Consider the following 16,790-nt stretch of genomic DNA (forward strand, 5'->3'; position numbering starts at 1 on the left):
ACCTTCAGATGGCCAACAAATGCCATCTAAGAAATAGAAACATATCGATCCATACTGATTCAAAGGACCTATATTGTCCCATTGCTGTCACGGTGACACAGTTACCCCCATGTCACATTCAGGTATTCAGGGCAGGTGGAAACTAATTTCCATAGGCACACTCTATGGACACATAGCTGGCTCTCAGTGTACGTTTCCCTGTGTCAGCAGCCCAAGACTCCATTCCACCAGTCCCCCATCCAGACCTCTCTAATCCTGGGGGTAATTATTGTCCTGACATGCACCAGTGGCTTCCTGGCTGGGGGACTTAAGCACTCCGTATTGTAGAAGCGCCACACCACTTAGTGTCCATGTCTACCATCATTCAGGCATCAGCTAAATCTGGCCAGAGTTATTATGAAACTCCTCACCCTCATAAAGAGGGGGAGATTAGCTGTAATTGTATATTAATTATACATACAGTAAGAAAACACATACAAGTAGTGCATCGTGGGTCTCGTGAAAACACATACCAGACGGTATAACTTACTACTGGACCTCTGTCTCCCCCCAGTGAACAGTGAACGCAATCCAGATATTTTGGAACCAAAACTTGACAGATAGTATCACAGAGTTTCTAAACTCAGAGGCACAACATCGCAAGACTTCCGGGAACGCTTGCGAAACAGACCAAATAGACCAGGAAGTTCTCTCATTCAGAAGTCAAAAGATTCTACCTTAGCTGTTCCTTTTCTCGAAATCTAAAGGCACAACCTGGATTATAGCCAATGTCTTATGTAGTTGAACATGTTATTACTCTAACCTCATGAAAGTGGCAAACTGACACGTTTTAATTTTCGACAAAAATAACTTTATATTGAAGGAGTGCCTTTTATTTGACGGCCTGCAAATAAAGAAATAAATTCTTCGCATCTTCATACTAATAGTATGCAATAACAACGCCAGATGAGATACAGGTTCTCTGGCCTACACTGCCCCCCTGTGGCATGTCTTGGAGTGGTGTGTCACCTCAAATGAACCAAGCCCATCTGAACAAAATCACATTAGACCCATTTCCTGGCCGCGTCATGAGAAGTTGCACGCAGTTTCGAATCAGAAAGGGCCTTGTTTTACATTGAAGTGACCATGAACACATCCAACTTCAGATGCAACTCACGTAAGTTAATACACTTGTACCTGTATACGGCTTGAAAATGGCAGATTTGGGCACTAAATAAGCGCCTAAATTGAAACACAGTGGCTGTAGAGTAACATGCTATAAATGACGTCAGAGCTCAGGCTCTACGCATCACAGCGCTGTATGGGTTTTGACCCACAGACGTTCCGAACTTGAGCACCGCACGCCACAATAAGTTGCCCCCATCCCTTCCGCTAATTGGGCAACTTTTGCTAATGTTTTGTTGTCTGACTGAGGGAAATGCTGTATATTAACACTCCTGTTGTGTTCGTTTCATGTTAATTAAAGGGGTCGGTCCAAAATGACCGGCCCATTATAGCTGATTATAAATCCAGAATAATACATATATTATCACCTAATGTTGTGTTAGATCTTTTTATCAACTTAGGTTCTTGTGAACATTACAAGTTTTGAACTTCTATTTGCTATTTATTTAGGCCTCTAGGCCTCATTGACCTGAGCTCATACAACTCGTTTTTGAGTTTTAAAAAAGCATAATGTATGGATTATTTTGACTATAACAAATACTCAGATGAAACACATTGTGCTATTTATCACAGAATACTTTGTGTCAAAGTTTAACAAGGACTCTCTCCTCCTCATCAGGGTCATGATCAAAGATATGATCAAGAGCCTCACATACAGTATATCGTTTGGTCATTGTGCTGCCACAGAATGAATTGTGAACAAGACCTCAAATAAGCTTTATATACCAGAGCTGCGAGAAAAGTTCTATATATTATTGAACCAATGTTGCGATTGTTTGTGAGAATGCCAACAGGTGTGGTTCCCCTGGGGGAAAGATTCTATTAGGGAAAGGTACTGTGGGGGTTGCCATGGAAGCCAAGAAGGGGAGTGAGGTGTGTGTGTGTGTGCTCAAACACACATGCATGTTGGGGTCTGGGAGAGAAAGTGTGTCCATCTGATGAATGGGCATGTGCCTGAACTAAATTGTATACACTAATTGTAGTCTCACCCATTCATTTCTAATGACCGGTCATTTTTGACAGGGAAAACCACAACCAAAGTTAAAATAAAACACCCAAAATGTTATGAAAATCATCCAAATGTGTTTTGTGTGTTCAGATGCCCTGTGTGGACAAAGTCATGGAACCTTATGACAATCAGATTAAATTAACTACATTTTTCAGAGAGAAGACTTGTAAATCGGTCCAATTCGACCGGAACACAGCCGGAGGGTTAAGAGGACATGATGTCATTTAAAAGATGAGATGTTTGTTGAGGATTATAATAAATACCGCTTTGATGTCATACACGCGAGCCAAATACCCGTCCAAATGTGCAATTCCCATTTCCAAATCATAAAACTCATGTTATATACAGTGTCAACGTTCATGATCAGTATGATTGATGTACAGTTTACCAGATGACATGGTGTCATAGCCTGGGTTCTCCTGAACAGAATAACCCTGTGTCTGTCTATCGTGAAGAACACGCACCTGAATGACTCCTTTCTATGCTCACCAAAATTACAATTTGTTTCTCTGAATTTCTTTGTGAAAGCCTAACACCGTAAGATTATATTTTATAACTTAGCTAGTCATGGAACAAGCTTTCAAATTGTCACGTCCTGACCTGAGTTCCTTTTTTATGTCCCTATTTTTGGTCAGGGCGTGAGTTGGGGTGGGCATTCTGTGTTGTTCTGTGTTTTTGTATTTCTGTGTTTGGCCTGGTGTGGTTCCCAATCAGAGGCAGCTGTTTATCGTTGTCTCTGATTGAGAACCATACTTAGGCAGCCTGTTTTCCCACTATGATTTGTGGGTAGTTGTTTTCTGTCTTTGTATTAGTTACCAGACGGAACTGTTTCAGTTGTTCTTTTTGTTTACTTTGTATTTTAGTGTTTAGTTCAGTTTAATAAAATGACGAACACTTACCACGCTGCATATTGGTCCGATCCTTCCTACTCCTCCTCAGAAGAGGAGGAAAACCGTTACACAAATGATGCCCACCTGACCCAGATTGCGATTTGTAATGAGCCGTTTTCTCGATTGCGTAAACAACAACAGTAAATGTGTGATGGGGGGGGGGGGGGGGTGCAGGGTTCTGTTCCTAACAAAACATCTATTGTACAAGTGTGCTTGCTCTAGTTCCTCCACGGCACAGCTAGGAGACCTCAAAAAAGCACCCAAAGACTATTCTTTGAGTCATAAGTGCATTGAAATTACACAGGCACACTTTGGAGAAGCGTGTGGCCACCTCTAACTAAAACCCTTAGTCCTCTCACTCAAACCCTTGTCATTTGTTTGTCTTATGTTGCACCTACCCCACATTTTCCAGGGATATTCTCATCGTGTTACTGAATGTATCCAGAGTATTTTCGGACTTTGTTATCAACAAATGCGGCAAAAAGTACAGCAAATGTAAAACGCACATCAAATCGACAGTTCGGACTCGGTCTCATGTCGGTCCTCAACTTTGCTCTAATCATTTCCTCGTAATCTACCAAACGGTTCCCTGCATGCTTATTCTTCTGTAAGAAACATGTCAATGTATTCCCATCCATTCCCATCCAATTCCCACAAGTCTAAAGGGTTAACAAACACGTAATAAGATGGCCATCCTCTGCAACAAATTCTTATTTACAATGACGGCCTAGGAACAGTGGGTTAACTGCCTTGTTCAGGGGCAGAACGACAGATTTTTACCTTGTCAGCTCGGGGATTCGATCTAGCATCCTTTTGGTTACTGGCCCAACGCTCTAACCACTAGGCTACCTGCCGCCCCACATTGCAGATGTCTACGGATAATTGGTTACCTAGCAAACCAGCGAGGCAAGGTAAAATATCTCAAATAGAGCTAGAAAAAGCCAGAAGAAGCATATACTTGTTGAGCATAGCTAATCAGTCTTATGTGTTTACATGGCAATCATTCACTCACTGCTAAGTTTTGTCAAGGTCCCGACATCAGTGTATAGCTACTCTGCTACAGGGATTTATGATACAAGCATTTATTTTTTATTTATTTTATTTATTTCACCTTTATTTAACCAGGTAGGCTAGTTGAGAACAAGTTCTCATTTACAACTGCGACCTGGCCAAGATAAAGCATAGCAGTGTGAACAGACAACAACACAGAGTTACACATGGAGTAAACAATTAACAAGTCAATAACACAGTAGAAAACAAAGGGGGAGTCTATATACAATGTGTGCAAAAGGCATGAGGAGGTAGGCGAATAATTACAATTTAGCAGATTAACACTGGAGTGATAAATGATCAGATGGTCATGTGCAGGTAGAGATACTGGTGTGCAAAAGAGCAGAAAAGTAAATAAATAAAAACTGTATGGGGATGAGGTAGGTAAAATGGGTGGGCTATTTACCGATGGACTATGTACAGCTGCAGCGATCGGTTAGCTGCTCAAGCATGCGTATGTATGTATGACTTAACATGACATTGGCTTGTAAACAAAACATTTCTCTATATAGGTTGGTTATACAATGCCAAAGTCGGGACACAAACACTTTTTTTATTATCCATTTTGTATATATGTATATATATTTTCAAAAATGGCTATTGTGTTAATCCATAGAGAAAATGACAATAGATATGTGGCCTGAGCACGGCCGGTCCTGGCCGTTTTGCCACCCTAGCATAGCAAAAAAAAATGCAGCCCCTACTAGAATAGTCCTAGGAAGCAAAATGATTACTTTGAAAAGACGTCTAAAATATGTATTTTTCTAGATGTTGGAAGTCAGGTTCACTTTAGGTTCTGAATTAAAGGTGAAAATACGTATTTTCCGGGCATTGAAATCAGGTTAATTTTCAGTTCTGAATGAAGTTGAAAAGACGTCATTTATAGACATATGTTTGAGCCAAATCAAGGCTGGTCCATCCAGGCCGGTCAAAATCTGAACCAAAAATAGACGCCTATGATTGGGTTCAGATTTGATCCGGACTGGACCAAAAACCAACGTCCCTGGACGTGCAAATCAAGGCCGGTCTGGACTGCACCAAAAAAAGACATCCGGACAGGACAAAAAAAAAAGACAGTGTCAGTCCGTGCTTACTGAGGTATAGCCTACGGTGTCGCCTGAAATGGAATTTTAGGAATGCCCATCTATGTGGGAGGCCTAACCTTTTGTAAAACACCAAAAAAAGAAGACAAAAAAGGACGGCCGATGGGGTCAGGACCAAAAAAAGACATCTAAAAGACGGCGTGTAGTCTACCATGTTGGCCACAGTGGCATTTTATGAATGCCCATCCATGTGGTAGGCCCACCGTTTGTAAAACAGGCCGTTGCCTTGGCTTTATTAGTCCTGATTCCCGTGACCTGATCACTTTGGCTATTAAAGCTCAGAAAATCAGCTACATGAACCTATTTGCAATGTGTTTACACAGCGGGAAATGTAGCAGGATTTTCTCATTTTCACTATGATCAGCTTGTAAAAAAAGGTACGGATACAAAACTTGAAACCACTGATCATGACAATTAAGCCCATGGGGTCCAAACTCCTGGACAGCGGTTGTGAGTAGCCTGCTTGTCCATTCCATATTGTCCATTTCACTTTGACCTGTCCTGTTTTTAGGATATACCGTTGGTCAACATGTCCGCGCATTTTGTATTCGACTGGGCGCCATTTAGGTTAGGCGATTTGATCTGAGAAACCTACACGATGTAGACGTTTCCGTCTCATCACATTGTTGTCCATTTCATCGCCAGCCTGTTGGCTACAGGAAAGGCCACATACTCTTTGCTTTATTTTCCACATGATTTATGTTACATTTTTTGTTGTTGTTGTTGATGGAACGTTGTTAGGAGCAGCGATGCATCTCCCCAACAGCACTCTGGAGAGGCGCGCTGGGAATGGACAAGATAAATATGTTGCGTCCCTGACTTTGACAAAGCGGACACTGCTTATCACAGGGCGGCATCAGCGCTCACCTAAAAAGCCCAAGTGACACTGGTTGAGAGAATTTGTCATTGTTTTGGGGGCAGAATTATGTGTTGATGGAGGTGCATCCTGGTCAGTTTAACTCAGACAATCCTGCCATAGGCATCCGCCTAATCCTGCCTCAAGAGCAGGCCGGCCCTGGGCCTGAACATGGAATCAAATGACAAAACGGGTCACCCACCTGGTTTATACCTGCTGAGCGCTCTGGGTGTACTTGGTGGATCCAGTGATCTGAAAAAGCAATTAAAACAGTATGTAAACCTCCTGTACAGTTCAAACTGCCAAGCCTTTGCAGTCCTCCGGCTGTGGTAACAGTGGACACATCAACAGATAATGTAGTAGCATCAAACAACCACTAGAGGGAACTCTTGAACTACTCATATTTTTAGTAAGCGAGCGCTTTCTTATTAGAGCCCAACCTCTGACAACATAGCACTGAATAGCCCCACACCACAGTAGGATAATTCAGTAAGTGCTCTATCCTGTTGAGAATGCACTGTAACAGACAGAGTTCACATGAAGGGCTGTGATGATGATCCGAAGTGGACACACTAGGAGGGTGAGCGTATGGACTCCGCTCACTGCTTGGTTTGTCAGTGTGCCACGGGGTCGGTCTGACTTGATTGACAGTGGAGCTGCCTCTAAACCCAACCTGAAACTACAGGCCAGAAATGAACTAAGTACTGGACAGAATTACACTCTCCCCTTATCCAATATCAACAGAGTTACAGCCTACTCTGGCAGCCCACAGAACTCAAAGTCAAAGTAACAATTGTAGGTGCAGGGAGCCTGGGCCGGCCAACAAGAACAATTGAACATTCCATGGGTATTGTTAAGGTGACATGGTATCCTCACGCGTGTTCTAAGTGTGTGTGCATCTTATTCAAAACAGCTGAATTTAATTCAAGGGCACAGATGCTGCCTGCTGGACATCACAGAGATGCACTTCCTTCGACACGTCACAACTTCCTCTACAGACGGCTGCAGGCATTCACAGCTCCAGAATAACGCTAACGCGGCCCTCCGTTCCTACATAGACCGACTGCACGCCCCATTCCAAAAACGGCAGCTTCAGCTTTACAGCACAACGGTTTGTGCCATGGTTCAGATGTTCAAGCAGTACGCACTCTCGTGTTCTCCTGGCCTTTATCAACATCAAAATGTACTAACTGCTTTACTTAAAACAGCCCTGAATCTCCTGTTTGCCTCGATTCATCGTAGATCATTCCAGGTCATTCCTCAAAGTATTTCTTCATGACAAAGCCATGGGAAGCGTTCTCACATGCATTGCACAGATAGCAATCTGCGGATAAGTGGTGAGGAAGAAAAGGCCCTCTATAGCAAACTGCCCTGCTCTTTCCCCTGCTTCACCCTCCTATCTGCATGCAGGTCTCATCAATACTTTGACAGCTTAATCAGTTACTGGTGTCAGCTGCATCCTTTCTCTCATAATGCTAGGGACTAGGGACAGGGGAGAGGGGAGTAATCAGCCCAGGCTCTGGGGTTGCGTCCCAAACGACACCCATCCTACTCCCTACCTCGTGCACTAGTTTTGGTGTAACACAGTTTTCTTGACCCCCCCCCCCCCCACCAAGGTTAGACCCCCCACACCCTCCATAAAAATAAAAAAAATGTGGAATGCGTCAGCCAGACTTGCATTATTGATGGTCTTTCTGTGGTACCAGGGCATGTAGCCTATAGTCTTGCTTTAGGCATTTTACATTTACATTTTTGTCAATTAGCAGACGCTCTTATCCAGAGAGACTTACAGCAGTGAGTGCATACAGCAGTGAGTGCATACAGCAGTGAGTGCATACAGCTGTGAGTGCGTACAGCAGTGAGTGCATACAGCAGTGAGTGCGTACAGCTGTGAGTGCGTACAGCAGTGAGTGCATACAGCAGTGAGTGCATACAGCTGTGAGTGCATACAGCAGTGAGTGCGTACAGCAGTGAGTGCATACAGCAGTGAGTGCGTACAGCTGTGAGTGCGTACAGCAGTGAGTGCGTACAGCAGTGAGTGCATACAGCAGTGAGTGCATACAGCTGTGAGTGCATACAGCAGTGAGTGCGTACAGCAGTGAGTGCATACAGCAGTGAGTGCGTACAGCTGTGAGTGCGTACAGCAGTGAGTGCGTACAGCAGTGAGTGCATACAGCAGTGAGTGCGTACTTTAACTATTGGATCAATATTTATTGGCAGGCCAATTTGGTGATTATTTTTCTCATGTTAAGCCTAACATTTCGCGAAGCTATACATGGTGTCGCAAAGCTGCCATGATTTAATGGAATGACTTGTTCAGTAATCAAGTTAGAAATTCAAACATTGCAGATTGTATCTTTTTTTTTATAGATACAACAGCATACTAATCAGCAACCAATATGTTTTGATTTGCTTGAGCCCTTAAGAACTGTTATCCACTAAAAACGATCTGTCTGCATCTGCCAATTCATTTCCTGTCCCGTATCCTGATTAACTATATAGGAAGCTCTGGGACAAGTCATCTCTTTCCGTAACGTGTTGAGGCCGGAAAATAAGGGGAAGGCGGAGGTTCAATTAAAGACGTTACAGAACTGCTGTATTTGAATCACCACTCCCTTCTTCCCAGTTTCCCTGATGTTGCTACGGCAATCTAGCTGTTTTTACCATTCTGTCACTTCTGCGGAGAGATCGCTTTCTAAACTACAACTTGGTCTGATATGTGCTTTTGAACCCCTGAATAAACTCCACTCAATCCACTGGCACCCTCGGAGCCTTTACCACAGCATTTGTTCACCGATATCCCCTTACTTTCAATCGATGATTTCTATTTCAAGGCCTGAGGCACTTTGATCAGTCACATTCTTGACGCCCAAGAAACAAATACCTAGCCTCCTAGCGCATATGGAAATGAAAAAGGTTTATGAATGACTTTTTTTCGGATAAAAAGGGGCTGCGCCAGTGGCTCTGGTCAAAAGTAGTGCACTACAAAGGGAATAGGGTGCCATTTGGGACAAAACCCTGAGGGCTATGGGGCAGGTTACTCAGGCAGAACCACATGTGCTGAGGGTAATTTGGTACACCAGTGACTCTATTTGATGTTTTATGGTGCTTGATGTTTAGGGTAATTTCCCTATGCAGAGAGAGAGACTGTGTGACAATGGTTTGAAAACTCAGTGTGTTAAGACAGAGTATTGGTACAATTTACAGTGTCCATAGTGCATCTAATTGCCAAGGAAATATGACAAAAATAATAATAAAAGCACATTTTGTGGGAGCCACATGCAAATATTCCAGTCTTTCTTTAAAAAAAAGAAAGACTGGATATCTCCTCACTGAATCATGCAGAGAAAAACATTCCCACAGTCTAATGTTTGAGAGGAGCACACAGTGTAACGAGTGTGGTGAGAGTCAGAAAGCAAGTTCAGCGAGTGTGTGTTTTAATAAATAACCACAAACAACGCACAGCCGTGACACAGGAACAGAAACAATGGCACCTGGGGAAGGAACCTGAGGGAGTGACATATATAGGGAAGGCAATCAGGGAAGTGATAGAGTCCAGGTGAGTCTGATGACGTGCAGGTGCGCGTGACGATGGAGACAGGTGTGTGCCATAACGAGCAGTCTGATGACCTAGAGGCCGGAGAGAGAGCACACCCGACACACAGTCTCTTTCTGAGCGTGGACCTCGTTAAGGGCTGACAGAGCTATCATTGTCCACAACCAGACCACAGAATGAGAGTGAATGAGAGGAGGAATAACATTTTGGTAGGTAGAAGGTTGCTGTGAACAACGCACTTACATATTGTATTGTGTGTGTATTGTGAGACGAAGAACCTATGGATCTTCCCCCTTCTTCCTGAGGGGAGTTCACTTCCTCCCTCGTCTGTTCCGACCCCTTGTCCTGTACGGCTCCCTCCCGCTCCAGGGCACTTGTCCAAACTCTTCCAGTTGTATGCCTCTTGAAGGAGCAGGGCAAGCCCATCATCACATCAACACAACTCATGTATGGGAATCAAAACAAATTCCTGCCGTGCGATAGTGAGACGGAGCATGGAGCATGGAGCATGGAGCATGGAGCATGCGACCAGTGATGTTGACTCACTGTCAGAGTGCTTTGCTTTCGAAAAACAGTCCTGATGTTGAGGGGTCTGGGGTGGCTCTTTTAAACACGTGGGAGTTAGTGTATAAGGCCATTTCTATTTCACTACATTGACGTTACATTGGCATTATTGTAATGAGCAATCTTTTCACTGTTAAATATTGGTGTGTGAAACTTGTGTGAGACTGTAGCCTATGTAATGTTATGTTAAGTTACAAGTAGAGTTGAAACGTTAAAGAAATGCTCCGGTACTTTAGCGACTAAGAAAGCATCCTTTAAACCTCTCGCTTTGGGCTGAATATTTCGATGTGTAGTTTATACATGCATAATCTATGAGCAGAATTACTGTCGTACCTAAATTAGCCACAAAATCCCTAGTTTGAAGGCGACTGTTTTCTTGAAGCTGTGCCGTGCCATTTTCCCTACATTTCCCCCCATGTTGGCCAGCCCCCTAGCAATTTGAGTTCTAGCCAATGAGCTTCATTCAGCCCATCACATTTAAGTGACAGCTGGCAAGAGGTCTGCCCAGCGTTATCCAATGAGGTTGCAGGGCTCAATGGACACAGCAAAGAGAGAGAGAGCAATGATGTGGTGAACATATCTGCAAATATATGATGTAGTACGCAACTTTCGGGGACCATTTTTGGATCGTGAGTGCTACTTTCAGAACTACTGGCTAAAAAGTATACAAGAATCTCTTTAAGGGGCAATCTGCAGTTAAGCGGTCACCCAAAACCTCTGAGGGATGGGACTGGTAAAAATGTGAGCTTTGGATGTAGGGACTGCCCATCTGTGATCAAAATGATAGTTTAAACCATGTTTTAAGGCTATACACTGGCGCAGTGGTCTGCACTGCATCTCAGAGCTAGAGGTGTCACTACAGACACCCTGGTTCGAATCCAGGCTGCATCACAACCGGCCGTGATTGGGTGTCCCATAGGGCGGTGCACAATTGGCCCAACGTCATCCGGGTTAGAGTTTGGCCTGAGTAGGCCGTCATTGTAAATAAGAATTTGTTCTTAACGGACTTGCCTAGTTAAATAAAGGTAAAATATGTTTTTTTTTAAATACAGTGTTTGTTTTCAACTACATTGTTTACAAACAAAGGAGTAAAACAAGTTTTTATTTGGGGTTCTGATTGGGTAAGACGATTTTACTAGGCTCATGAGGAATTTACAAGTTCTTCAAAAACCTATTCTTCAAAAATATAGTGAATTTAAAAGTCCAAACGTGTATGCTTCAATACAGATTGCACCTTTAACAATCTGGTTTATGATACTAACTAAAAAAGTAAAATCACTATTCATCTATTCACCGCTGGTAACATCCCTTTTAAATGATGATTGCATACTGATGGAGATACATGGCTATATACAGTTGAAGTCGGAAGTTGACATACACCTTAGCCAAATACATTTAAACTCAGTTTTTCACAATTCCTGACATTTAATCCTAGTAAAATTGCCCCGTCTTATGTCAGATAGGATCACCATTTTATTTTAAGAATGTGAAATGTCAGAATAATAGCAGAGAGAATGATTTATTTCAGCTGTTATTTATTTCATCACATTCCCAGTGGGTTAGAAGTTTACATACACTCAATTAGTATTTGGCAGCATTGCCTTTAAATTCTTTAACTTGGGTCAAACGTTTCGGGTAGCCTTCCACAAGCTTCCCACAATAAGTTGGGTGAATTGTGGCCCATTCCTCCTGACAGAGCTGGTGTAACTGAGTCAGGTTTGTAGGCCTCCTTAATCTCACACGCTTTTTAAGTTCTGCCCACACATTTTCTATAGGATTGAGGTCAGGGCTTTGTGATGGCCATTCCAATACCTTGCCTTTGTTGTCCCTAAGCCATTTTGCCACAACTTTGGAAGTAGGCTTGGGGTCATTGTCCATTTGGAAGACCCATTTGCGACCAAGCTTTAACTTCCTGACTGATGTCTTGAGATGTTGCTTCAATATATCCACATAATTTCCCCCCCTCATGATGCCATCTATTTTGTGAAGTGCACCAGTCCCTCCTGCAGCAAAGCACCCCCACAACATGATGCTGTCACCCCTGTGCTTCACGATTGGGATGGTGTTCTTTGGCTTGCAAGCCTCCCCCTTTTTCCTCCAAACATAACGATGGTCATTATGGCCAAACATTTCTATTTTTGTTTCATCAGACCAGAGGACATTTCTCCAAAAAGTATGACCTTTGTCCCCATGTGCAGTTGCAAACCGTAGTCTGGATTTTTTTATGGCGGTTTTGGAGCAGTGGCTTCTTCCTTGCTGATCGACTTGTTTTACTGTGGATATAGATACTTTTGTACCGGTTTCCTCCAGCATCTTCACAAGGTCCTTTGCTGTTGTTCTGGGATTGATTTGCACTTTTCGCTGTCACACCCTGACCTTAAATATCTTTGTTTTTCTATATATTTTGGTTAGGTCAGGGTGTGACTAGGGTGGGTACTCTAGTTTTTGTATGTCTAGGGGTTTTGTATTGTCTAGGAGGTTTTGTATGGCTATGTTGGCCTGATATGGTTCCCAATCAGAGACAGCTGTTTATTGTTGTCTCTGATTGGGGGATCATATTTAGGTAGCCATTTACCTCATTTGTGTTGTGGGATCTTGTCTATGTTCACATCAGTAGCTTCACGGTTCATTTGTTTTTTGTTGTTGTTTTGTTTGGTGAGTTTCAGTTTAAAATTATGTGGAACTTAATTTTACTCACGCTGCGCCTATGGCGAACGTGACATTTGCACCAAAGTACGTTCATCTCTAGGAGACAGAACGCGTCTCCTTCCTGAGCGGTATGACGGCTCAGGTACCATGGTCCCATGGTGTTTATACTTGCATACTATTGTTTGTACAGATGAACGTGGTACCTTAATGCGTTTGGAAATTGCTCCTAAGGATGAACCAGACTTGTGAAGGTCTACTTATTTTCTTAAAGTCTTGGCTGATTTCTTTTGATTTTCCCATGATGTCGAGCAAAGAGGCACTGAGTTTGAAGGTCGGCCTTGAAATACATCCACAGGTACACCTCCAATTGACTCAGATGATGTCAATTAGCCTATTAAAAGCACCTAAAGCCATGACATCTCTTTCTGGAATTTTCCAAGCTGTTTAAAGGCACAGTCAACTTAGTGTATGTAAACTTCTGACCCACTGGAATAGTGATACAGTGAATTACAAGTGAAATAATTTGTCTGTAAACAATTGTTGGAAAAATTACTTGTCATGCACTAAGTAGATGTCCTAATTGATTTGCCAAAACTATAGTTTGTTAACAAGACCTTTGTGGAGCGGTTGAAAAACGAGTTTTAATGACTCCAACCTAAATGTATGTAAACTTCCGACTTCAACTGTATACTCTGCAAAGCTACATCTGAAATACTGCATTGCTTCAACAGTAAAAAACGAAATATATCTATGTTTTATTGTCACATACACTGGATAGGTCAGGTGACATGTGTTGTTTTATAGGGTCAGCCATAGTAGTATAACGCCTCTGGAGAAAATTAGGGTTAAGTTCCTTGCTAAAGGGCACAACGACAGATTTTTCACCTTGTCGGCTCGGGTATTCAAACCAGCAACTTTCTAAAGCTTCTATAACAGCATTATATTGTCATTGATAATACACTACCATTATGTCTGGTGTAATCATCAGAGGACAGGCCTACATACATATCCGACCCTAAATACGATACATGCCTAATCGATTGTTCATACACTGTAACTGAAATCTGTCATTTATACAGTCATTTTGAGTATTATCAACAGTAAAACACTCTGAAATGTTTTACTGCAGCATACTGCAAATTATGGTGGGAAAATGTTGTGGATGGGGAAAGAATTGCTGTATTTCCAATGGTACTGTAATCAACCCCACAGAATACAGTGCCGTACGGTATCTTTGTAGGGCCTAAAACCTTTTGACCATTAGCAGGTGCATGCTATTGTTGTTTCTGTCTCATTAACATATTTTGAGGTGTGCCTTGTAAGAGGCTATATTTGTTGCACCTGTGAGTGAGAATGCTGTACCAATTTAACTCCTATGTAGTTATAGTGCCCCATCAGTTTGTATAGGGGACATAATGTGTCACGACTTCCGCCGAAGTCGGCTCCTCTCCTTGTTCGGGGGCGGCGGTCAGCAATCGACGTCACCGCCTTTCTAGCCATCGCCGCTCCATTTCTCATATATCCATTTGTCTTGTCTGGTTTTCATACACACCTGGTTTTTCATTTCCCCAATCAATCTAATTGTATTTAAGGTTGGTGGAGGTTTACGCCCGTGCATTGACTATCGAGGTCTCAATCAAATCACGGTGGGGTACAGTTATCGCTACGTTGATTGAGTCGATGCATGAGGCGCACTTCTTCACGAAACTGGATCTCAGGAGCGCGCATAACCTGGTGTATATCCGGGAGGGAGACGAGTGGAAGACGGCGTTCAGTACGACCTCAGGGCATTATGAGTACCTCGTCATGCCGTACGGGTTGATGAATGCTCCATTAGTTTTCCAATCCTTTGTAGACGAGATTTTCCGGGACCTGCACGGACAGGGTGTAGTGGTGTATATCGATGACATTCTGATATACTCCGCTGCACGCGCCAAGCATGTGTCCGTGGTGCGCAAGGTACATGGACAACTGTTTGAGCATGACCTGTATGTCAAGGCTGAGAAATGCCTGTTCTTTCAGCAGGCCGTCTCCTTCCTAGGGTATCGCATTTCCACATCAGGGGTGGAGATGGAGAGTGACGGCATTTCAGCCGTGTGTAATTGGCCAACTCCCACCACGGGAAAGGAGGTGCAGCGATTTTTAGGGTTTACCAATTACTACCAGAGATTTATCCGGGGTTATGGCCAGGTTGCCGCGCCCATTACCTCACTGCTGAAGGGGGGTCCTGTAAGGTGGTCGGCTGAGGCGGACAGGGCCTTTTGGCAGCTAAGGGCTCTGTTTACTTCGGCTCCAGTGCTGGCCCATCCGGATCCCTCTTTGGCATTCATAGTGGTGCTAGCTTTGGCATTCATAGCTGTGCTCTCGCAGCGCTCGGGCACGCCACCGAAACTCCGCCCCTGTGCTTTCTTCTCGACAAAGCTCAGTCCAGCGGAGTGTAACTATGATGTGGGGGACCGGGAGTTGTTGGCTGTGGTTAAAGACTTGAAAGCGTGGAGACATTGGCTTGAGGGGGCTAAACACCCTTTCCTCATCTGGACTGACCATTGCAATCTGGAGTACATCCGGGCAGCCTTACCTCAGGTTTTCACCCCGAAAGTAACGGGCAGGTAGAGAGAGTCAACCAGGATGTGGGCAGGTTTCTGCGGTCCTATTGCCAGGACTAGTCGGGGGAGTGGGCAGCGTTCGTGCCCTGGGCCAAGATGGCACCGAACTCGCTTCGCCACTCCTCCACTAAACTCTCCCCCTGTCAGTGCGTATTGGGGTACCAGCCGGTTCTGGCACCATGGCATCAGGGTCAGACCAATACTCCTGCGGTGGACGACTGGTTTAGGTGCGCAGAGGAGACATGGGAAGCCGTTCATGTCCATCTCCAGCGAGCCACGCGTCATCAGAAAACCAGCGTGGACCGTCACCGCAGTGAGACCCCTGTGTTCGCACCGGGGGACCTGGTCTGGCTCTCGACCCGTAACCTGCCCCTCCGCCTGCCCTGCCGGAAGCTGGGTCCGTGGTTTGTGGGGCCATTTAAAGTCCTGAGGAGGGTGAACGAGGTATGTTAGAGGTGACAACTTCCCTCTTATTATCGTATTAACCCCTCGTTCCATGTGTCCCGTTGCAGATATTTTGGATCCCAAACTACTGCGGGAGTTTCACCGTCGCCAGCCGGATTGCCCTGCTCCTTGTCCTCCGGGTCGTCCTTGAGGCCGGTGTCGGAGCATCCGCTGGTACCGCGCGTCACGGGGGGGGAGGTACTGTCACGACTTCCACCGAAGTCGGCTCCTCTCCTCTCCATTTTTCATGTCCATTTGTCTTGTCTGGTTTTCATACACACCTGGTTATCATTTCCCCAATCAATCTAATTGTATTTAACCCTCTGTTTCCCATGTTTTGTGTGTAATTGTTTTCATGTCATACGATGTTCTTTAGCGCTTTTCTTTATTGTTTCGTGTTTTTGTTGTGCTCCCGGTTTGGAACTTTAATAAAGTGCGCTTTATTTATCATACTCTGCTCTCCTGCACCTGACTTCACCTTTAGACACACCTTGACATAATGGAGTGGCAGCAAGTCTTAAACCTTAAATGGCTGAACATTTTCCCATGTCCTTTTGGTCTATTTTGCCCTGTAGTTGCTGCAAGTTTGGAGGCCTCTAGAAGTGCCACCAAATATTCTTGACTATGGTGTAATGTGTAAACACTTTACCTAGCAGCCAACCTGCTTGCACCAATCGCTTGTAATTACAGTGAAATACAAACCCTTCCCTCAATGAATTTCATTCATCCATTCATTCATTCATTCCGATTAAGGTAGCATTTACTTTTTTTTACAGTATAATACAGTCAATGTTACAGTATTGTACTGTGTCATTACACAGTACTTGTTTTGATACCCTAGTTATATTACAGTAGGTGTACTGTAATATAAAATACAACATTTTACTTGCCACCTAGCT

Source organism: Oncorhynchus mykiss, chromosome 7 (assembly GCF_013265735.2).
Source record: "Oncorhynchus mykiss isolate Arlee chromosome 7, USDA_OmykA_1.1, whole genome shotgun sequence".
NCBI lineage: Eukaryota > Metazoa > Chordata > Actinopteri > Salmoniformes > Salmonidae > Oncorhynchus > Oncorhynchus mykiss.